The sequence below is a fragment of the Ursus arctos genome, unplaced genomic scaffold (assembly GCF_023065955.2).
Source record: "Ursus arctos isolate Adak ecotype North America unplaced genomic scaffold, UrsArc2.0 scaffold_1, whole genome shotgun sequence".
In the NCBI taxonomy this organism is placed as follows: Eukaryota; Metazoa; Chordata; class Mammalia; order Carnivora; family Ursidae; genus Ursus; species Ursus arctos.
In genome coordinates this window covers 101,252,470-101,276,923 of record NW_026622763.1, presented here as the reverse complement: position 1 = coordinate 101,276,923, position 24,454 = coordinate 101,252,470, and the positions used below count along the sequence as shown (strand labels likewise).

General features: G+C 45.4%; 1 protein-coding gene across 1 annotated transcript in view; it reads left to right on the top strand.

Annotated features, from left to right (window-relative positions):
- The window catches only part of NCL (nucleolin), a 41,642-nt gene that overhangs the window by 6,105 nt on the left and 11,083 nt on the right, over positions 1-24,454 (top strand). The window contains exon 2 of the mRNA XM_026491711.4: positions 20,647-20,775. The gene's annotated coding sequence lies outside the window, so the exon portion shown is untranslated. The remainder of the gene's footprint in view (positions 1-20,646; positions 20,776-24,454) is intronic.

Sequence of the window (24,454 nt, the reverse complement as noted above, 5' to 3'; positions counted from 1 at the left end):
AATCAGTAAGAAAAAAACCAACAGGGGCGCCTGGGTGGTGCAGTTAGTTGAACGTCTGACTCTTGGTTTTGGCTCAGGTTGTGATCTCGGGGCTGTGGAATTGAGCCCTATGTCTGGCTCCGAGCTCAGCATGGGGTCTGCTAGAGATTCTCTCTCTCTCTCCCTCTGCCGCTCATGTTCTCTCCGTGTCTCTCTCTAAAATACATAAATCTTAAAAAAAAAAAAGAAAAAGAAAAAGACCAAGAACCTAGTAAAAATATTGGCAAATTATGAACAGGAAGGTCACAGAAAAGAAATTTTCTTTTGGGGCGCCTGGGTGGCACAGCGGTTAAGCGCCTGCCTTCGGCTCAGGGTGTGATCCCGGCGTTATGGGATCGAGCCCCACATCAGGCTCCTCTGCTGTGAGCCTGCTTCTTCCTCTCCCACTCCCCCTGCTTGTGTTCCCTCTCTCGCTGGCTATCTCTGTTAAATAGATAAATAAAATCTTTAAAAAAAAAAAAAAGAAATTTTCTTTTGAACATAAGAAAAGATACTTATCCTCCCTCATACTAAAAGAATTGTAAATTAAAATGCAATTTTAATTAATTTATTTAGATGCAACATTTTACCTATTAGATGTTAACAGATCAAAAAGTGTATTCCACAGTATTGAAGAGGGTTGGAGAAACTGGCATGCTCAGACGTTGTTGGTAGAAGGGAAATTGGTGAAGTCTCTGTGGAGATGAGTTAGTATCTATCAGTTATAGTTGCATGTACCATTTTATCCTGCAGTTCCACTCCTAAGAATGTATCCCACAGATAGACAAGTGTGACATAATGTATTACAAAGTTGGTTGGTGCAAAATTAGAATTAATGTGAATAACTATCAATAGAAAACTGCTAAAATTTTCTGGTAGGTTTAAAGGATATTATACCATGCAGTTGTAAAAAGAAGTGAAACAGCACTTTGTGTACCGATGGAAAACAATCTCCAATATAAAGGCAAAATATAGAACAGTGTGTATATAATATTCTTTTTATGTAGAAACATGACGGAGGACATACATACACAAAAATTAACTCAAAATAGATCAAAGACCTAAATATAAGAGCTGAAACAAAACTATGGTAAAAACACAGGAGTAAATCCTTGTGATCTTAGGTTAGGGTGTTGTGCAGGCGATAAAAGAGAAGATTGACAAGTTGGGCTTTCTCAAAAACGTTTATACTTCAAAGGACACTATACAAAAAGTCAAGAAAACTCTACAGACTGGGAAAAAATACAGCAAATCATGTATCTAATAAGGGCCTTGGATTCGGAATATGTGAACAACTCTCACAACTCAGTAATTAAGACTACCCAATTAAAAAATGGGCAAAGAGCTTGAATGGACATTGCTCCAAACAAAGCGTGTGAATGGCCAATAAGAACACGAAAAGATGCTCCATATGAGTTGTTAAGGAAATGCAAATCAAAACCATGGTGTGATCCCACGTCCCACCCATCAGAGCGGCTGCAATAAGAAAGGCAGGCAATAGCAAGTGTTGGCAAGGCACTGGGGAAATTGGAACCCTCATTCATTGCCGGCGGGAATGTAAGATAAAATAGTGCAGCTGCTTGGGAAGACGGTTTGGCAGTTTCTCAAAATGTTAAACAGAGAGGTGCCATATGGTGCAGCAATTCTGCTACTAGGTGTAAGCGTAATGAAAACGTATAGCCACGCACTTCTACACGTGTTCAGATCACCGTCATTCATAATAGACAAAAAGTGGAAACAACCCCAAATGTCCACCAGCTGATGAATGGATAAACAAAATGTGGTATTTCCATACAAGGTGATATAATCCTGCCGTAAAAAGGAAAGACGTACTGACACATGCTACAACTTGGATGAATCTGGAAAACATTAGGCTAAGTGAAAGAAGCCAGACACAAAGATTGCATATTCATATGATCCCATTTATACAAAATGTCCAGAATAGGCAAGTAGCATGGAAGTTGGGCCAAGGGATGGATTGAGCTGGAGGGATTGAGGAGTGACTGCTGATGGATATTTTGGGAGATGATAAAAATGTTCTAAAATGAGATCATGATGATTCTATAGAATTCTGTAAATATACTAGAAACCATTATACACTTTGTTTTTATTTTTTTAAAAGATTTTATTTTTAAGTAATCTCTAACCCAGTCTGGGACTTGAACTCACAACCCTGAGATCAAGAGTTGTATGCTCCACCGACTGAGCCAGCCAGGCACCCCTCATTGTACACTTTATTTTTTTATTTTTTTTAAAAGATTTTATTTATTTATTTGACAGAGAGACAGCCAGCAAGAGAGGGAACACAAGCAGGGGGAGTGGGAGAGGAAGAAGCAGGCGCCCAGCAGAGCAGGGAGCCCAATGCAGGGCTCGATCCCAGGTCCCTGGGATCATGCCCTGAGCAGAATAAAGACGCTTAACGACTGAGCCACCCAGGCGCCCCTCGTTGTACACTTTAAATAGATGAATTTTAAGATATGTAAATTATATCTCAGTCAAGCTTTGAAAAATAGTGTGTATATGTGTACGTTTGCTTTTATATGTATGGCGTGTTGCCTGTAAGGATAGAAATTGGGCAGAAGGCACACTTCACCATATCCTTTTCTACCTTTGCATTTTGAATCCTCTATGTGCATTACTAATTCAGAAGACAAATAAAAGTACTAAATGTTGACTATTCCTCATTCTCTCCCCCACACGATCCCCACAATTGCAGGATTGCGTATGTTGACTGCAAGTCACAGGCTGATGCAGAGAGAGCCTTGGACAAGAAACAAGGAACAAAAGATCAGTGGGCTTGCCACAGTTCTGGACCATGTTAGAGAGAAAAGCCAAGGCCAAGAAGGGAGAGGTGGGAAGCACAGCACATGGAGAAGTAAGGGATGCTAACCAGAGAGGGGCTAGCAGGAGGATAGGGACACTTAATGGGGCGCCTGGGTGGCGCAGTCGTTTAAGCGTCTGCCTTCGGCTCAGGGCGTGATCCCGGCGTTCTGGGATCGAGCCCCACATCAGGCTCCTCCGCTGGGAGCCTGCTTCTTCCTCTCCCACTCCCCCTGCTTGTGTTCCCTCTCTCTCTGGCTATCTCTATCTCTGTCGAATAAATAAAAAAAATCTTTAATAAAAAAAATTTAATGTAGACTGGTCACAATTAGTAAGTGTTAGCACCGATGGCAATACAGCACTGGTTGGGGTTGAATAACTTGTTACGAAACTTCAATCTAAAGTGTCAGGGCTTTGCAAAGACAGAACTGAAGTCTGTCCGTGGCCTCATTCTCCGGGAATCACTTTGTACTAAAAAGTTAAAAATGGATCATGTCATGAACATAGTGATTCATGCCATAACCTGGATCTGTACCCGTGGCTCAGACCGCAGAAAGGTCAGTGCTTTGTTCAGCGAGTTAGATGAATGGTATGGAAGCCTGTTCTGCTTCATGGGATGTAAGTGGCTGAGTTGTGGCGCTCGGGCAGTTTTTCGAACTGTTGGAAGAAATTGATTTTTTCATGTCTTCTAAAGGAAAATTGATTCTTCGGCTTACTAGCAAAGATTGGGTCAAAGACTTAGCCTTTTTGGTTGACGTTATGACTTACTAAACATGTTGGATATTTCTCTGCAAAGGCGCTCACAGGTGGTTACACAGGATGTACGATTCAATTTGCTCCTTCCTAACGACACTGAGTCTTTGGGAAACTTGTTTGGCAAGGAACAATCTGGCCCACTTCCCTACGCTGAAATTAGTTTCTGAAGATGAAAGAGATGGCCTGAACTATATTTCCCGAATTAAAGACTTGAAGACTGAATTCCAAAAATGGTTCTCTGATTTCAAACTTTATGAAACTGAACTGACATTGTTCAGTTCACCTTTCTCGATCAACATTAATAATGTGAGCAAAGAGCTACAAATGGAAGTTCTTGAATTGCAGGGCAACACGCTCCTGAAACTGAAATATGATGGTATTGGGATCCCAGAATTCTACAAGTATCTTGGGAATGGTTACTCTAAATCTAAAAACCACTGTGCAAAGATTCTGTCCATGTTTGGAAGTACCTACGTTTGTGAGCAGCTCTTTTCTGTCATGAAACAACATGAAACTAAATATTGCTCCCGGTTAAAGGACTCAGAGATGAATTCTCTGCAGCGCGTTTCTGCACAAGGTTCCCGGCCTGACCTTGATTGACACCTGGGGGCTTAAGAAGGGAAAGTCTGATGTCGGATTTCAAATCTAAGGAGAAAGAAACTATGAGACTTTAGATAATTATTTCTCCTTCCAAATTATATTTGTTCACCATCAAATTTAAAGTACAGTCTCTAGCATCATATGTTTGTATTTATCACATATGAAATAAAGTTCGATTATACCTTGGCAGTTGTATTTTCCTGTACATGGCTTTTCTGGCTCTTAGAGTGATTCAAGTTGATAAACCTCTGCCCTAAAAGGAGCCACATTTTTCCTAAAGGCACTCGTGAGCCAGGGATGTGAACCAGGAGTCAGCTGGATGAATGGGATGTTTATATGCCTAGCGCAGCTCTGTCCCCAAGGACGACAGACCTGCTACCCTGATCTTGGGACTCAGGCCAGAATAACCCCCCTCCCTGGACAGAGCTTGGACAGCATAGCCAGTACTCGCCTCTGGGCTTCTTTTTTGGTGTTTCCATTTTGGATTTACACATTTCTTTGCAATTTCAACATTGTTGGTTAGCATTAGAATAAGTTGTGGCTGGCCCCAAAGCCGTTCTGCCTCCTACAGGCAGGGGTGGGCATCTTCTTGGCATCAGGGCCACCCCAAGGGGATGCAGAATGAGGCGGCTGTGTGTTTAAGAGTTTATGAGCATTCTTCCAGGGAGAAGGTCCATAGCTACCAACAGCATCTTAAAGAGTTCTGTGACCCAAAAGGTGCTTCTCCACTGTGAAATTGGGACATGACTCTCACTGTTACAGAAACTGTATCTTTAAAAGTCAGTCCAATTATAAAAGTGATATATACTTATTGTAGAACATTTGGAAACTATAAAGAACTAGAGCAAAAAACCTATACTCTAAACAACGAGAGTTTACCCCTGTAAATATTTAGGTATGTTTATTTCTTTCAATTTTCTGTGTATTATTTTATATGGTTGAGTGCATTAAGTCTGAATCATTTTGTATTCTGCTCCCCTCCCCCCTTCCTCCCCCACTTAACAGTGAAATCCTGGGGCGCCTGGCTGGTACAGCCGGTGGAGCGTGCAACTCTTGATCTCAGGGTTGTAAATTCGAGCCCCACGTTGGTCGTAGAGAGTACTTAAAAATAAAAAATAAAGTCTTAAAAACAAAACAGCAGAATCCTAAATATCTGTCAGTCCGCCAAGCTCAAGTTGAGTTTATTTGATTGCTTCAGGTGTGTACTGATGGGCCTTTGCCAGCCAGGGTGAGTTCTCTTGGCATCATATAAGCCATAGGCTTGACTTCCAGCTGTGGGATTCCTTTTCTGTTCTGCCAGGTTCTGAGAAGACCGGAGAAAAACCCTGCTGTCCAGGGAAGGACAGGCAGAGTGCATCTGACGACACTCAGGACAGTTTTTTTGGGTAGAGGTTCTGGGACCATTAATGAGTGTGAAGAAGCTCCACTTTTTAGATCTGACCTTAATCTCTGCAGCATTTGACAGCACTGCCCACCCCTACCCTGCCCTTGAAATCTCATTCCCATTTTTCTCCTTCCTGTCTGGATGCTTCTCAGGCCCTCTCCTTCCTCTTTCTCTTAATGTTGATTTTCCTCCAATTGACTTTTTCTCCCTATAACTTACCTGCTCAGTGGGGAGCCCTGTCCCAGGACCCTGAGATCAGGACCTGAGCCAAAGGCAGACGCTTAACTGGCTGAGCCACCCAGACGCCCCTACCAGTGACTTTTAAAACCTTTTTGAGGGGAAGAGGACAAGAGAGGTCAGTCAAGGCTCTCTTAAAGCAGCAGTTAAAAGATATCAAACCTCTCCCAAGAATTATGCACATGTGTACCTACACCTGTGTTTGTTTGTTTTCTTAAGATTTTATTTATTTATTTGACAGAGAGACAGCGAGAGAGGGAACACAGGCAGGGGGAGTGGGAGAGGAAGAAGCAGGCTCCTAGCGGAGAAGCCTGATGTGGGGCTCGACCCAGAACGCTGAGATCACACCCTGAGCTGAAGGCAGACGCTTAATGACTGCGCCACCCAGGCATCCCTACACCTGTGTTTTTATTCCACTTTCAGGAAGTCCCCAGACCCTAAAAGCCCATCTTGGGACCATGGTTTCAGTTATGCACAAAGCTTCCATCATGGAATCTCTAGCCCTGCACTTCCTTCTTCTTCTTTTTTTTAAAGTTTGTTTATTTGAGAGAGAGAGTGAGCATGCAGGAGAGGCAGAGGGAGGAGAGAGAATCTCAAGCAGACTCCATGCTGAGTGCACAACCTGACACGGGGCTCAATCTCACAACCCCAAGATCATGACCTGAGGTGAAACCAAGAGACGCTCAACCGACTGACCCACCCAGGTGTCACAGCACTTCTTCTAAATGCCAGCCTGGAAGCAGCTGGACTTCTCCTTTGGGATGTCCCACAGGGCTTTTCAATGTATGCTGTTGATAATTGAATTCATCATTTCTCTCCTCAACTCCTAAACCAATTCTCCCCTGGTTTTTCTTTATTTTAGTGAATGGTACCATCACCCACCCAGTTCTGGCTCAAGCCGGGACCCTGGCAGGCATCTTAGACTCCTACTTACTCACTTCCCGTTTCTATTTAGTTGCAAAATCTTGTCGATTATACTACTTAACTAAGGTTTCCAGTCTTCCCACTTCTCTACAATCCCATTAGTAGTGAACACCCCTCTAGCTGGGCCACCATCATCCCTTGCTTGAACTTCTGCAAAAGCCCTGGAATGGTCTCCCTGCTTCTAGTGTCTCTGTCTACAACTCTTGGCCTTCAAAGCATTCTCCACCCAACAGAGTGACCAAAAAATAGGGCAAAACAAAAAACTCAAATGAAGTCACATGACTCCCTTGCTTCACATTCTCTGATACTTCCCTTCATCATTTACAATAAAACCCAAACTCCTCCAACTCAACAACAAAAAGCCAAACAACCCAATTTAAAAATGGGCAAAGGACTTAGACATTTCTCCGAAGAGGTACAAAGGGCCAATACGCACGTGGGAAGATGCTCGGCAGCACTGATCAATAGGAATATGCAAATGAGATACCACCTCACACCCATTAGGTGGCTGCTATCTCACAACAACAAACGGAAGACAACTGTCGGAGAGGCTGCAGAGAAATTGGAACCGCTGTGCCCTGTTGCTGGGACTATAAAACATAGCCACTGTGGAGAACAGTATGGTGATTCCTCAAAACTTAAAAATAGAATTAGCGTGCGATCCAGCAATTCCGCTTCTGGGTGTATACGCAGGAGAATTGAACGTAGGGTCTTGAAGAGATATTTGTATACCCTTGTTCACAATAGCTAAGACATGGACACAACCCAAGGGTCTCTCAGCAGATGAATGGATAAGCAATATGTGGTAAATACATACAATGGAGTATTATTCAGCTTTAAAAAAGAAAATTCTGGCACATGCTGAAACATGGATGAACCTTGAGGACGTTATGCTAAGTGAAATAAGCCAGTCACAAAACAAACAAATACAGGATGATTCCACTTATATGAGATACTTAGCGTAGCCAGAATCCTAGAAACAGAAAGTAGAATGGTGGTTGCCACGTCTGTGGGAGGGAGAATGGGAACTTTGTGTTTAATGAGTATAGAGTTTTCGCTTTACAAGATGAAAAGAGTTCTGGAGATGGATGGTGGTAGTAGTTACACAACATTATGAATATATTTCATACCCTTAACTACACACTTAAAAACAATTAAGATGGTCAATGTTGTTATGTGTAGTTTACCCAGTTTAAAAAACAAAACCCAAACTCCTCACCTACCATGGGACTACAAAGCTGTATGTAATAGGGGGTCTCCAGTCTCCCTGATCTCTTATCCACTTTGCTCTTCACTATATACTTGATACTTGCCTTCTTTCTATGTCTTGAGTCCTTGGAGAGCTGTTTCTGGAATATTCCTCTCCAAGCTTTCTGACCACCCAGGTCAGAGCTTCAGTGTTGCCTCCTCAGAGAAGCCTCTCTTGACCCACCTTAGAATGACCACCTCCCCAGTCAGCCCCTCTCTCTCCTCTTTTGTTTCCACTTATGTGATATCGTTACCCCAAAATGTTGTATCCATCTCAGTGTCATATCAGGAGGCATGTGATGTCCATTTGCCCCATTCCTGGTGATGTTAATTTTGATCATTTGCTTAAGATGGTTTCTGTCAGGTTCCTTCACTGTAATGTTACTTGTTTATAAGTTCTTTCATGGAGAGATACTAAGAGACTCTCTAAATATCCTGTTCCTTATCTTACTTTTCCCTAGTAATTTTAGCATCTATTGCTGATTCTTGCCTGAAACAATTATTACTGGGGTATCTGCCAAATGGCAGTTTTCAATTTTCCTTATTCTCCATTGATTGGTTGGAATTTTGTGGGGAAGACTTTTCCTTTCACCCTCATTTATTATTTTTTTTCTTCATTCATGCCTTCAAGTATTTATATCAGTGTGGACTCACAGATTCTTATTTTATTCTATAGCTGCTTCTTCTGTGGGCTATAATCCATTATGATCATTATTTATTTTGTCTGTCAGACTGTCTCACATTTGGCATGGGAGCCCATTCAAGTTGCCTCCCGTGTCCACTGACATGGGTCCACATGTCCCCATTAGTATTTGAACCCTTCCTTACCTTCTAGCACCAGAAGATGTGGGAGGGTCATCTTGTAACTTCCTTGCCACAGCCCTGAAGATATGGCTATTCCCCAGGAAGCCTTGATGCCTTTCACTGCAGAATGGTATGAGACACCAAGACCTGGGTGCTGGGTGAGGTCATTGGTGTTGGGCATTAGGACTTTCAGGCCCTCTCAGTGGGTGGTCAGGAAATGTACGTACATATGCGTGGATACCTACCAAAAGCTATTTGGACACATTTTGTCTGTATTTCAGAAACTGTGAGTTCACAATGATGCCTCTACTTCCAGCCCAACACCACAGCGTTTGTTCTAGCTAACCCCTTTCTGTATTTATAACTGATTTTTCGGATAGTGAGAAATCTGGCTTTCATCACAGTATATTTACTTTAATGCTAGGATACACGCATTTTCTGAATTAATTTTTTAAGATTTTATTTTGTTTTTTAAAGATTTTATTTTATTTTTAAAAGATTTTATTTATCTACGAGAGCAAGAGCGGGGAGGAGCTGAGACAGAGGGAGAGGGAGAAGCAGAGCGTGGAGTGCAGAGCCCGAGGGGGCTCAATCCCAGGACCCTGAGATCATGACCTGAGCCAAAATCAAGAGTCAGACACTTAACCGACCGAGCCACCCAGGTGCCCCTAAACCTTTTATTTTCAAGTAATCTCTACACCCACATGGGGCTTGAATTTATAGCTCCAAGATCAAGAGTTGCATGCTCTCCTGACTGAGCCAGCCAGGCTCCCCCAGTATTTTTTGAATTTCTAACACACACTTCTCAGAAAAATAAGCCTGTTACTTAGAGTACAATATTGTATAGCTTTTCTCCTTTAGTCTTAGAGCGCATGGTCAAAATACTCTTTGCTAAAGTCGCTTAGGTGAGTGAGTGCTCCCGGTGTCCTCGGGGCTAGTATTCACTTGTACACCTGGGTCGTTTGTTCCTGTTTATAGTCCAGGTCATCTCTCCTCCCCCTCTTCCCCAATTCCTTGTTGATTAAAATATGTGTTCAGAAGTATGAAGCATAGTCATGATTGTAAAAGTCAGAGCAATACAGCTGTGTCCGGAGAAGTGTGGCTTCCCCATGCCTTCCACCCTCCTCCCATTCTCTGCTCTTCATACCCCGGTCCCACGAGTAACCCATCTCAGCGTCTGCTTTATCCCTACTGTATTTCTTTTTCCACGTGTATATTTTCTGGCTCCCCTTCTTTGCACTAGAGGGAGCCTATTATAGATCCCTTTTGCACTTTGCTTTTACACCTACCAGTTTCTTGGAAATCACCAGTAGACATTTTGAGCTATTATATTGTGGTGCCGCTTACTCACCAAGGGTGTCATTTCATCAAGTTCACCGTCAGTGTCTGCGAAGTTGTTGAATGGTCTTGCCTCTGGTGCAGGAAAAACAGCCCTGACTGTTTGGGGGAAGTGCAAGGCTCCGAGGAGGGGAGGCAGAGGGAGGTGAGGCCTGGAGAGACAGGCAGAGGCCAGACTGGCCAACTGACCGCCTCCCCCAGCGGCCTGCAATATCGGGGGGTCGGTACCGGCAGATTGGACTGGGGCAGGGCCAAGGCGGGAAAGCAGGAAGACCAGCCCAGAGATTCCTGCAGGGGTGTGGTGGGGAGGGCCTGAATCAAGGCAGTGTCGGAGGGGACGGAGGAGGGTGACATCTGGATATGGATGGATGCCAGACAAAGTCAAGGATGCCTCCCAGACTTCTAGCTTGGTGACCAATGGAGAGAGTGAGGGCAGAGGAGCTGGTTTGAGGGATCCCGAGGGGCCTCAGCGGTAAGCAGTGGGTGTCATCAGCAGAGACTGGTGCTTTCAACTGTGACTGTGCCTGGACCACCAAAAAATAAGATTCAGTAGTGAGAGTGGCCTGATGGTAAGTGAAAGAAGCCAGGCCCCAGAGGCTACCTGCTGTATGGTTCCATTTCTATGATGTTCTGGAAAAGGCAAAACCATAGAGACAGAGTGGATCAGGGGTTGGGAGGGCTGGGAGTAAGGGGGGATGGACTACAAAAGGGCATGAGGGAAACTTTGGGGGGCTGACAGTATTCTGTCTGGATTATACCATGACTGTACTTGTTGACGAAAGCTCATGGAACTTTACACCCAAAAAGATTGAGTTTTACTGTGTGTAAATTATACCTCAGTTGGTGACTTTTTAAAAAAAATGGAAGGAAGCCCAGGGGACACCGATGGCTGTGAAGCAGTGAGGAGGGAGTCAAGAGGAGAATGAGGTTAGTCCTGAGACTCTGTGGAATAGAGGGATTGAGTGTGAGATTCCAAAGGGTCAAGTAAGATAAGACCCAGAAGGTTTCCAGCAGATGTAACAACCAGGAGGCCACTGATGACCTCCCTAGAGACATTTATTTTTTCCCCCATGTAGGGTTCCCATCTCCCCATGTAGAGTCCCTGTCCTCCCCTTGTAGGGTTCTCGTCTAGGCTTCTAGGCTTCCCAATAGACAGTTGCTGGAGACAAGCATGATCAGGAGCCCCAGGAAGGCTGAGGAAAGGCCCAGCAAAGGGAAGGGCCTAGCATGTTTCTAAGAAATAGCAGTGATGGGGATCCCCGAGGCAGTATGAGTTCTGCCACCCAGCACCATAATTTTGGGGCCAAGTGCAAAATGAAAATGCCAGGCTCCTGTTCAACAGTTGTTAAGGTTTCAAGACAGCAACAGCAGAGCATTGAACCAATCCCAGGACCCTTCGAAGTATGGGTCACACACCCATGGAGCTGGCCCTGCTGCCATCCGAAAGTCGGGGTTCCCAAGAAAGCACAGGAGCTATAGGATCCGGCTGGAGAAGCCCGCCGCTGCGTCTTCTGAGAACAGGCTCGCAGGCTTGGCCAGGACCAGGCTGTGCCTTGGCGCTGCCACCTGCTGGCCACATCAGGCCACTGCGCCTCCCTTCCGAGAGTGGGAAGAGCGGCTCTGTGATGAACAGGTGACCTAGCCCTTCCTTTCACTGAAGAGAAGACAGCCAGCCCCAGGGGGCATTCTGCCCTAGGTCACACCAGCCACAGCACCCCAGTGATGATGGTGACATTTAACTCTTATATTTAAACTTCTTGGTTCTTTACAAGATCCCTCAAAGTAGAGATGATAACCCACATAGATTAGCAAACGAAAATACGAATATATGAGTTTTCTGCTACTGTGGTTGCCTCCCATGACCCTTCTCTGTTATCTTAGTTCCATGATCATTTCTGGGGGTACCCACTGGCTCAAGTCCCTGGAAGCCACTAATCTCCTTTCTGTCTTTAAGGATTTTCTGGGGGACGCCTGGGGGGCTCAGTTGGGTAAGCGTCTGCATTGGCTCAGGTCAGGATCCCAGGCTGCTGGGAGCGAGCCTCGCATCAAAGGGCTCCTAGCTTGGTGGGGAGTCTGCTTCTCTCTCTGCCTGCCGCTTCCCCTGCTTGTGCTGTCTCTCTCTCTGACAAATGAATAAAATCTTAAAAAAAAAAATAATAAAGATTTCCTGATTGTGGGGGCACCTGGCTGACTTAGTTGGGGGATTATGCACCTCTTGATCTGAGGGTTGTGAGTTTGAGCCCCATGTTGGGTGTGGAGATTACTTAAATAAATACATGTTTAAAAAAAGATTTGCTGATTTTGGATATTTCATATAAATCGAGTCATAAAATATGTGGTATTTTACATCTGACTTCTTCCCTTAGCATAGTGTTTTCAGAGTTCATCCATGTTGTAGCATAGGTAAATAACTCATTTTTTTTTAAAGTAATCTCTACACCCAACGTGGGACTTGAACTCATGACCCTGAGATCAAGAATCACATGCTCTTCTGACTGAGCCAGCCAGGCGCCCTACTTTTCTTTTTATTGCTGAAAAAATTCCATTGTATGGATGCACCACATTTTGTTTATCCCTTCTTTCGTTGTTAGACATTTAGGTGGTTTTACTTTTGATTATAAATAATGCTACTATGAACATTCATATACAAGTTTTTACATGGACACAAATTTTCATTTCTCTTGGCTATAAACCTAAAAGTGGATTTGCTGTATTATATGGTAACTCTATGTTTAACCAGATTATTTTCCAAAGCAGCTGCACCATTTCACATTCCCCCCAATAGTGCCCGAGGGCTCCAGTTTCTCCACATCCTCACCAACACCTGTTCTGATCTGACTTTTTTTTTTTTTTAAAGATTTTATTTACTCATTTGACAGAGGGAGACAGCTAGCGAGAGAGGGAACACGAGCAGGGGGAGTGGAAGAGGAAGAAGCAGGCTCCCAGCGGAGGAGCCTGATGCGGGGCTCGATCCCAGAACGCCGGGATCACGCCCTGAGCCGAAGGCAGACGCTTAACGACTGAGCCACCCAGGCGCCCCACTGATCTGACTTTTTGATGGTAGCTGTCCTAGTGGGTGTGAAATTGTATCTCATTGTGGTTTCAATTTGTGTCTCCCTGGTGGTTAATGATGTGGAGGAACTTTTCACATGCTTATTTGCTATTTGTGTATCTTTGGGGAAATGTCTATTCAGACCCCTTGACATTTTTTAATTGAGTATTTTGTTTTTGTTGCTCTTGTTAAGTTGCAGAAATTCTTTTTATATTCTGGATATTAACCCAGATCAGATACAAGATTAGCAAATATTTTCTCCCATTGTGTGGGTTGTCTTTCAACTTTCTTGATAACATCCTTTGTAACATAAAAGTTTTTTGTTTTTTTTTAATTTTGCTGAAGTCTGGTGTGTCTATTTCTTCTTTTGTTGCTTATGCCTTTGGTGTTATATCTAGGAAATCATTGCCTCCTCTAAGATCAGAATGACTTATGCCTGTGCTTTCTTATAAGAGTTTGATGGTTTTAGCTCTTATTTAGGTCATGGATCCATTTTAACTTAATCTTTGTAAATGGTGTGAAATAGGGTCCAGTCTTACTCTTTTTCATGTGGTGTCCGGTTGTCCCCACACCATTGTTGAAGAGAGTGTTTCCCCACCGAGTTGTCATGGCACCTTTGTCAAGATCAGTTTGACCATAAATGCATGGGTTGATCTCTGGACTTTCCGATCTGTTCCATTGATCTATATTGTCTGTTGATGCCAGCACCACACAATCTTCTTTACCACAGCTTTGGGGTCAGTTCTGAGGTAAGAAAGTGTGTCCTCCAACTTTGTTCTTTTCCCAGACTGTGGCGGCTCTTCTGGGTCTTGCATGGTCACAAGAATTTGGGGATCAGCTTGTCAATTTCTGCAAAAATGGCTAGAATTTTTGTTTTAATAGCTGGAATTTTGATAGGGATCGTGTTGAATCTGTGTATTAATTTGAGAAGTACTGCCATTTAATAAAATTAAGTCTTCCAATTGACAAACCCAGGATTTCTTTTAATGTTGCTTTGTAGTTTTCAGTGTACAATCTTACACTACTTTGGTTAAACTTATTCCTAAGTGTTTTACTTTTCTCAATGCTAGTGTAAAAGAATTGTTTTCTTAACTCCATTTTTGATTGGGGTGCTTGGGTGGCTCAGGCAGTTAAGCATCTAACTCTGGATTTTGGCTTAGGTCATGAGATCTAGCCCTGTGTGGGAATCCTCGCTTAGCACAGAGCCTGCTTAAGATTCTCTCCCTTTCGCTCTGCCCCTCCACCCTGTCTGCCCACGTGGTCTCTCTCTCAAAAAATGGTTAATTCCATTTTTGATTATTCATTGCTATTTTACAGAAATAAAATTGATTTTTGCACACTTATATCCTACAATTTTGCTGAACTTTTCATTAGCTCTAATAGTTTTGGGGGAATCCTGTTGAATTTCCTATATATCAGATAATCTCATCTGCAAGTGGAGATAGTTTTACTTCTTTCTTTTCAAACCAGATGCCTTCCCCACCCCCATTATCCTGGTTAGAACCTCCAATACAATGTTGAATAGAAGTGGTGAGAGTAGATATCCTTGTCTTGTTTATCTTAAGGGGAAAAGCTTTCAGTCTTCCACCATTGAGTGTGATGTTAGCTGTGGAAATTTTGTAGTTGCCCTTTATCAGATTGAGGAACTAACCTTCTATTTCTTTGTTGAGTGTTTTTATCACAAAAGGGTGTTGGATTTTGTAAAATGCTTTTTCTGCGTCTGTTGAGACGAGTATATGGTTTTCGTCCTTTATGGCCGACCCATTTTAAAAAGCGGTTACCTGTGCAGGTAGAGGAATAGGAACCAGGAAATGGGAGACAGGAGTGCAAGAGACGCTTTTTACTGTCTATCCTTTCATATTTTTTGGTTTCTTGAACGTATTTCTTATTTGAAAAATTAAATTATCTTCTTAAAAATGGTGGTAAAATAAACATGAAATAGAATTTACCATCTTAAACTTGAAGTATACTGTTCAGTAGTGTTACGTATATTCACACTGTTGTGCAACCAAGTTCTGGAACTTTTTCATCCTGCAAAACTGAAACTCTATACTCATTAAACAATAACTCTTCATTCCCATCCACCTCCCCAGCGACTGGCAGCTGCCGTCTTGTTTTCTGTTTCTGTGAGTTTACTCTGGATAACTCATGTAGGTGAAAGCATACAGTATTTGTCTTTTTGTGACTTTCCTATTTCACTTAACATAATGTCTCCGACGCTCATCATGTTGTAGCGTGTGTTAGAATTTCCTTTCTTTTTTCCTCAATAACGTTCCATTGTGTGTATATGTGTGTGTGTGTGTGTGTGTGTGTTTATACCATATTTTGTTTATCCGTTCACTTAAAACATTTTTTTAACATTTATTTGAGACTGAGAGAGCATGAGCAGGGGGAAGGGCAGAGGGAGAGGGACAGATAGACTCCCCGCTAAGGGGGAACCCGCCCCCCCACCAACTCAAGGCTTGATCCCAGGACCCTGAGATCATGACCTGAGCCGAAATCAGACACTTAACCCATCAGACACTTAACTGACTAAGCCACCCAGGAGCCCCTATCCATTCACTTGTTGATGGACATTTGGCACCTTTTGGCTGTTGTGAATAATAGTCAGACACGGCTATTGAACATGAATGTGCAAATGTCTTTGAGACCCTGCTTTCAATTCTTTTGGATATATGCCCAGAAGTGGTATTGCTGGATCATATGGTAATTCTATTTTAATTTTTTTATTTTATTTTATTTTATTTTATTTTTAAAGATTTTATTTATTTATTTGACAGAGACAGCCAGCTAGAGACGGAACACAAGCAGGGGGAGTGGGAGAGGAAGAAGCAGACTCATAGCGGAGGAGCCTGATGTGGGGCTCGATCCCATAACGCCGGGATCACGCCCTGAGCCGAAGGCAGACGCTTAACCGCTGTGCCACCCAGGCGCCCCTCTATTTTAATTTTTTAAAAAGATTTTATTTATTTGACAGAGCACGCACCTGCACAAATGGGGAGCAGCAGGCAGAGGAAGAGGGAGAAGCAGGCTCTCCGATGAGCAAGGAGCCCAACGTGGGGCTTGATCCCAGGACTCTGGGAGCCTGACCTGAGCCAAAGACAGACGCTTAACCAACTGAGCCACCCAGGTGTCCCTCTATTCTAATTTTTTGAGGAATCATCACACTGTTTTCTCTAGCAGCTGCATCATTTTACATTTCCACCAACAGTGCACAAGGGTTCCAGTTTCTCCATATCCTCACCAACACTTTTTTATTTTTAAGTGTAAGGTATAAATTATCTCTTTAAAGTTCAGGTTTCTGAATCTGCAAAGCTGAGGTCTAGACCCTCATCTACTTTCAACCTCTTTCTCTATCTCTTTTTAAAAGATTTTATTTATTTATTTATTTATTTATTTATTTATTTATTTATTAAGATATTTATTTATTTATTTGACAGAGAGAGACAGCCAGCGAGAGAGGGAACACAGCAGGGGGAGTGGGAGAGGAAGAAGCAGGCTCCCAGCAGAAGAGCCTGACGTGGGGCTCGATCCCAGGATCCTGGGATCATGACCTGAGCTGAAGGCAGACGCTTAACCAGCTGAGCCACCCAGGCACCCCATCAACCTTACCTTTTAATCCTTTGACAGAGAAGGGCCCTAAAGCCAGGAGGACAACCAGAGGACTGGATGGAGACAGAGGCTGAGGCCAAGTGGGGGACCGTGGAGATTCAGGAGAGAGAGTACCTGGCTGGGAAGGGTGCCCTTGGTCTGACAAGGTGACCATGGGCTGGGGTTAGACTATAGGACCTGGAGGCAGCTGCCTGGTTCTCTGGAATATCTGGGATCTTCACAGTCTCTGGAATACTGGTCAGAGTTCTGGGGATCTCCATAGCTAGTCATGAAGTTCCTCCGGTGGCTCTTAAGGCATGTGGGCATCATTCATGGAATCAGTATTTATTGAGCAGCAATAAAAGGGTGAATCTTTTTAGGATAAATTCTGCAAAACCTCAAGAAGCTCACTGCTGAGTAGGGAGACAGACTTGTAAGCATACTCACCCATATGTGTTGTGATTGGTGTTTTAGGGACAAAGAAGAGCCCTCAACCCAGTCTAGGAATAACAGGAGGACTCCTGGAAGAGATGGTTGAGTACTGAGGGTTGACCAGGAGGCCAGGGTTGGGGCCAAGGTTATCTTTGGCAGGGGGCCTGCTGGGAAAAGGCCAGTAGTTCAGTTGGCTGAATCCTGGCGGTCATAGCAGGGCACAGGACCGTGAGTTGGATGAGAGCAAATGAGGCAGTTGCGTGCAAAATCTAAGGCCCAAACCTCGGTAGTCAACATGATATTATAATGCAAGATTTAAAAACCAAAATTAATACAAGAAAATACATGAATGGGGCGCCTGGGTGGCTCAGTCCGTTAAACATCTGGCCTTCAGCTCAGATCATGATCCCAGGGACCTGGGATCGAGCCCCACATCGGGCTCCCCACTCAGCGGGAAGCCTGCTTCTCTGTCTTCCACTCCCCCTGCTTGTGTTCCCTCTCTCCCTGTCTCTCTCTCTGACAAGTAAATAAATAAAATCTTTTAAAAATATATTTAAAAAATAGAATAAAAAACCCAGGTGACTACTGTATGGGGAGGGGAGATCAAGATACGGGGCAAGACTGGTGTTGATCCAGGCAGGAAGTGACAGGGTTTGAAGAGAGAGAGAAGCCGTGGGAAGAGTGTGGACTGATTCCAAAGACTCCTGAAGGCCACGTCTTGGGAGGCATCAGCTGCTGGAGCCGAGGGAGAGGGTCTGGTCGGCCACATGTCTGGCTCTTGGCTGGGAAGGTTGGGCAGGCTGCTGGCTGTGTCTCATTTACTGAGATATGAAAGACTGCAGTTCAGCATGAAGAAGCTGAGTTCAGTTGGTGGCTCTCTACATTTGAAGATTTATAGGACACCAAAGGGAGATGTCTGGCAGGCCAAAGGGTTAAGGAGTCTGGAGCCCAGGAGGAAGTTGCTCCTGGAGAGATCCTGCTTTGGGCACCATCCGGTGGCCATCATCCACTGGGAGGTGGAACTGTGATGGCAGAGCTGCCACCAGACAAGGTGCCCCAAGCAGAGAGGCCAGAGGCAGGGCTATCCACAGAAGGGAGTGGAGGCCATGGGGACACGGAGGTGATCCCAGGAGAGGATGGAAGGAGGGGGAAGGAGGCAGGGGAGAAGATGTGGTCAAGGGAAAGAAGCCACTGAGAGGTCCGGAAAAGATCTAAAGTGTCCTTTGGGCTAGCAACCAAGGGGAGAGGGCTGTGGGGTCCCCCCAGAGCAAGGGGCGGGAGCCTCCTGTAGGGCCTGAGGGTCTTTTCTCATGGATTCCAGAAGCTTGCTCCAGTGAAGGGTAATAGAAGAAAGGAGATATTGAAATGGTAGGTGTGCCTGAGGGAGGTCATTCCCGTGGGCCCCCAGGAGGGCAGGGAGGGCTCCGGAGAAAGGGTGTTGTTTTAGAAATGATTCCAGCTTCCCTGGAGCCTTGAAGGGGAGCTAGGGACTTGGCTGGATGTGAATAAGGCTGGGGGAGTGCCCTGGGGAGGTCTGTTTTCCTCTGTGAAGTAGAAGGTAGGGTAACAGTCCACAGGGAGGGGAGGGGGAACAGGAGGAGCCCCTGGAGAGAAGAGGCAGGTCGGTGCTGGGGAGGTGGGAATGAGAGCCCACAACCCCTGAGAGCTCAGGGAAGACCTGTGGGGATCATGGTGGTTGTCACACAGGTTTTCTCTCCTGGGGGGCAGGTCTGGCCACTGGAGCAGCAGGGAGCTGAGGGCTGGCTCCGGGCTGAGAGAAGACAAAGTCTAGGTGGCTTCCACGCTCAGGTTGCTTCACACATGGGAACACTGGCCTAGACACCAAGCAAGGCCTGGTGGGGGAGAAAGAGTTCTGGACAGCATCTGAAGGCCCCACGGAAGAGAAAAAGACAGAAGCAGGGTTTGGGTTGGTAAAGGGAAGTTGGCTCTGCCCATCTTCACTGCCTCACAGCAGACACCCCAGGCCTTTGGGCACAGGTGAGCTGGGTGCTCTGGAGTTGAGGCTGTGAATTCCTCTCAGTGCCAGTGGGGTGCCCACTGCTGCCTTGCATCCTTCCTTCCAAAGCGCTGACCCTCTGCTTTGGGCAGCTGCCCTGGAAGCAGTCCCCGGTCCCTCGACCTCCACTGTGGCCTTTCAGTGGACTAGCCCTCCACGGAACCCCGGTCTGAGGGTGGCAGCAGCTTTCTACCTGTGCCTTATGCCCCATTTGGCTTCTCAGCAATTCTGTCAACCAACTCCCTGCTTTAAACTCCCTCTGTGTTAAATATCTGAGGTGATTTTTCATTGCTGGTTGGAGCCTTAATTGAGGCATCGGGTTCCTGGGGGCCTGGCTCTGGGAATTGGAGTTTACCCTTCTGAGGATGCATAGACTCCCTCCAGTGGGCTGTGGGACCCCCTCAGGCTGTGAGTCCCACTGTGCCCGATGGGTCTAGGTGGTGCAGAGGTTTCCCTGAATGCCCAGAGTGGACCCCCTAGTGCAGACAGGTACTGTCAGTAGTGGGGGCTGGGAACAGGGCTGTGCCGGGCAGCAGGGCGAATTGGTGGCCGGTGGCTGTTCAAGGCACTACCCGAGGCTGTGGGCTGGTGTCAGAGGCTGGTCAGACTCCCAGTATGAAAATTCGAGGAAAAGAATTAGAGCGATACCCCAGTGGATGTGGTGACGTCACACCTCTCCCCCATCTTCCTCCTTTGCCGAAATGTGCATTGCTGTCTCAGCCCTGGAGCTCTGGGGGCAGCAGATAGCCCGGGCCGGCCAGGGCAGGTGTGATCACCCTTGGCTGGAGCTGCCACCAAAAGCCCCAACCAAAGGCCACACTTGGGAGAGCATCTGTGGAAATGTGAGAGACCATACCCTTTGACCCCACTGTTGTACATTTAAGCATTCTACAGGAATAATGGAATATATGCAGAATAAAGTATGTGAAAAGTTTATTTACGATGGCGGTTTGTAGAAGCAACACACAGCAAACAAACCCAAACGTCCAGAAGTAAGGACAAATAGTTACATAAAGGATCCTTCTGCATGAGGCACACTCTGTAGCTATTAAAAGAGCGAGGCAGCTCTGCATGCCCTGATGGAGAGTTCCGGGATAAATCTAGTCAATAAAATAGCAGGGCGCGTTCAGGTGAGTGTATAGCATTTGTGTTCAATGTAAGAAATACACACGGGTCTATTCAGCAGTGGCTGAATCTGGAAGGATACTCAAGAGACTGCTGCTGGTGCTGTCCTGGGACACGGTGGCCAGGGGACAGGGAGGAAGGACACCATTTACTGTGTACCTTTTTGAACTTTTTGAACTTTATACCCTGTGTGTGCTTTGCAATACAACAAATAAGTCATTTTTAGAAAATGTTAAAAAAAAAGAAAAGGCAGCACTTGGAAACAAAACTCCTATGCTCCTGTCACTCTACCCTGTGTAGACCCTGCCGTCCTAGTTACAGACCCTGCGGTCCTGGTTATCCCTCTACAGGGATAGAGGAGAGCACTGGAATCCTGGCTGTAAGAGAACCACGCTGGAGGGAGCCATACTTAAGTTTCTGGGCATTCGGGTAAGTCACCTATGGTTTCCTTTCCAGAATCTCAGATTTAGAACCCCTGAGGATGCAGATCTGAGCCATCTTTCCTTTACTCTTAATACTTAGCGATATCCTTGGCAAAGGGAAAAATAATTCCTGTCTCCATGTGATAGAGGAAAAACACAGAGGCAGAAGGGCACAGAGTGGAGAGGCAATATCTCCTGTTTGCCACCCCGTTATATGCCAGGGCAGGCTCACACTACACTTTCCCCTCCTCCAAGGTCTAGTGCATTAGGACCTTGCGAGGGATGTCCACCCTGAAGGGCCTCATTCTGTTCAAAGCCATCATCTGCTCTTCCCTGTTCTGGCTATAAGCAATTTATTTCATCTGGTGTTTACTCACCTCTTATTTATTTTTATTTTTATTTATTTATTTTTAAAGATTTTTAAAATTTATTTCTTTGACAGAGACAGCGAGAGAGGGAACACAAGCAAGCGGAGTGTGAGAGGGAGAAGCAGGCTTCCTGCCGAGCAGGGAGCCTGATGTGGGGCTCGATCCCAGGATCCTGGGATCATGACCTGAGCTGAAGGCAGACGTTTAATGACTGAGCCACCTAGGCGCCCCTATTTTTTAATTTTTTGAGAAACCTCTATATCATTTTCCATAGCAGCCGCACCCATTTACATTCCCTTACATACCTTTTATTTTTTTAAAAGATTTTGTTTTTAAGCAGTCTCTACACCCAGCATGGGATTCAAACTCACAACCTTGGGATCAGGAGTTTCATGCTCCACCAACTGAGCCAGCCAGACGCCCCAACCTTTGCATGCCTTTAATTCAATCCTTGGGCATTTAAGAGAGTGTCCCCTTCTTTTCTCCCACCACTCTGTACTCAGTAAACTCTCTGCTCCCTCCCTTTCCTTTCAGAAGACAACCTCCCATTCTCCCAACAGACGGGAGCTACTGTGATTCCGAGGCCCACACTCTGTTCAATGAGTGGATGTTTACTAAGCACCTTTCATGCACCAGGTACCGGCTGGGCACTTAGGAGGCACTTCCTGAGCCGGACTAACAGGTCAGCCTTGCTGCTGCCGCCCCCCAGCCCACATTCTGGCATACTAACTGGTAGCTACACGGTACCACACGGCTACACAGCTACTCCTACCTTCAGTCTCATTGGTCTGGACTCAGGGGTGTCCCCTTTATTCAAGAATCCTTCCTCAATCTTGTCCTCTCGTTTTCTTTCTGACCTTCCAACTCTCTCCCTGCTGGCTGCTTCTCCACAGGCTATCCCAAAGATCATCTTCCTCCTTGAACAGCATCAGTAGAGGGAACATTCCCTCTCCCAAGGGTGCTTCCTATAAGGGCACCTTGCACTTAGCACCACCAGCTCTCCATCCACTGCCAGTGTGGCTTCTGCCCCCACACAATGAAACAGTCTTGCCAAAATCTCCATCATTTCTCAATACCAAGCCTAGCAGACCCTCTCCGACCTCACCTCATTTGACCTTCTTGTGGCAGTGAATACTGTTCTTTCTTCCCTTTTTCTTGAAACCCTCTCTTTCCTTGGCTTCTAAAACTACCCTCTCCGGGGCGCCTGGGTGGCTCAGTCAATTGTCTGACTTTGGCTCAGTTCATGTTCTCAGGGTCCTGGGATCGAACCCTGTGTGGAGCCCTGCCTTAGCTTGGAGTCCGCTTATCCTTCTCCCTCTGCCCCTCCCCCCAGTCTTGTGCTCTCTCAAGTAAATAAATAAAATCTTAAAAAATAAATAAAAAATAAAACTCCCGTCTCTGGCTCTGCTTCTGCCTCTGGGCCTCCTTCCACTTCCAGATGTCTCCCACCAGGCCTGGGCTGCCTCCTCTCCTCATTCTGGCTGCTGTTCTGGGCAGGTTCCTCATACAACCGGTGCCTGTGGCTATGAGACCATCTCTGCAGGATCAACTGCCTGAAGCAATGGGTATCCCTCATGCACTCAAGATGTCCAACGCTGAGCTCATCAGCTCCCCCCAAAACCTACAGCCCTGCTTGTGTCATTCCACTTACACACTCAACAGATAATGGAACTAAATTATCCTTTCTCCCTCTCTATCCAAGTCACCAGGTCTGTCAATAGTTACAATGGCTAAAAATTAATTGAGGGGCACCTGGGTGGCTCAGTTGTTAAGCATCTGCCTTCAGCTCCGGGTGTGAGATCCCAGGGTCCTGGGCTCGAGCCCCACATCGGGCTCCCTGCTCTGCTGGGAAGCCTGCTTCTTCCTCTCCCACTCCCCTGCTTGTGTTCCCTCTCTCGCTGGCTGTCTCTCTCTCTCTGTCAAATAAACAAATAAAATCTTTAAAAAAAATTAATTGAGGGCTGGGGCGCCTGGGTGGCTCAGTCGGTTGATCATCCAACTCTTGATTTTGGCTCAGGTCATAATCTCAGGGTCATGGCATCCATCCCCAGGTTGGACTCCCTACTCAGCAGGAAGTCTCTTTGAGGATTCTCTCTCCCGCCCCTCCCCCCATTCGCTTGCCTGCTCTCTCTCTAAAAAATAAATCTTTAAAAAAAATTGAGGGCTTAGGGCTTATTACGTGCCCTCAAAAAATACATGAGGCATCTCACTTAATACCCATAATGACCCAAAAGGCTGGTACTATATGATCCCCCATTTTATAGATGAAGAACCTGGGATGACAGAGTAGGATCCTAGTTCCTCTACTTACTAGCTATGTGACCCTGGACAAGTTGATTTACCTTTTTATGCCCTAGTTCTGTAAAACAGAGGTAACTTTCTTATAAATGAATCAATATGTAAAGAACTGGAATACTGCTTGGAACATTATATAAATATTAAGCATTACTGTTTTTCTATCCCAGACTGACTCCAAAGCAAGGGACTTGAACACTAAACAATACTGGATTCCCCACTACTTCTTTTACCTAAATCATTCATTCATTCATTCCCTTAACAAGTAATTTTCACCTCTACTTGTGTCTGCCAATGCTTTAGGTGCCAGGAATATAGCAGACAACAAAATCTATGTTCTCATGGGTGGGGAGGGAGGAAACACAATAAACAGTCAAGAAAAATGCCAGGTAGTAATATGTGCCTGTAGATGACTCAATTAGGGTGATGTGATAGGGAGGCCCTGGGTGGCACTTTTCATTAGAGGGTCAAGGAAAACCTCTTAGGAGGTGTTATAAACAGATCTGAACAAGGAGCCAGCCATGCCAATATTTCTAGAACATTTTCACTTGATCATGCCTGCTGCTCATCTCTCCAGCCTCTTCCTATGACTGCCCTAATCTTGCTCTGTGCCAAACTGCTTGAAAATACCAGGGTTTTCGGGCACCTGGGTGGCTTGGTCAGTTAAGCATCTGCTTTCAGCTCAGATCATGATCTAGGGGTCCTGGGATCGAGTCCCTCATCGGGTTCCCTACTTAGCGGGGAGCCAGCTTCTCCCTCTCCCCTTGCTCCTCTCCTCCTGCTCGTGCTCTCGCTGTCAAATAAATAAAATCTTTAAAAACAAAACAAAAACAAAAAAACACCAGGGTCTTATTCCACCATGCCTTGGCCCATGCCATTCTTTCTGTCCCCCATAACCCAGGAAGTGTCCCCTGGTTCCCATCTCCGAGTTCAGAAAATGAATTTCCTCAGGGGATCTCCACAGGTCAGAAAGCAGGGTGCTGACCCCAGGACTGGCTCTGGCCTCCTCTCTGATCAGAGCCC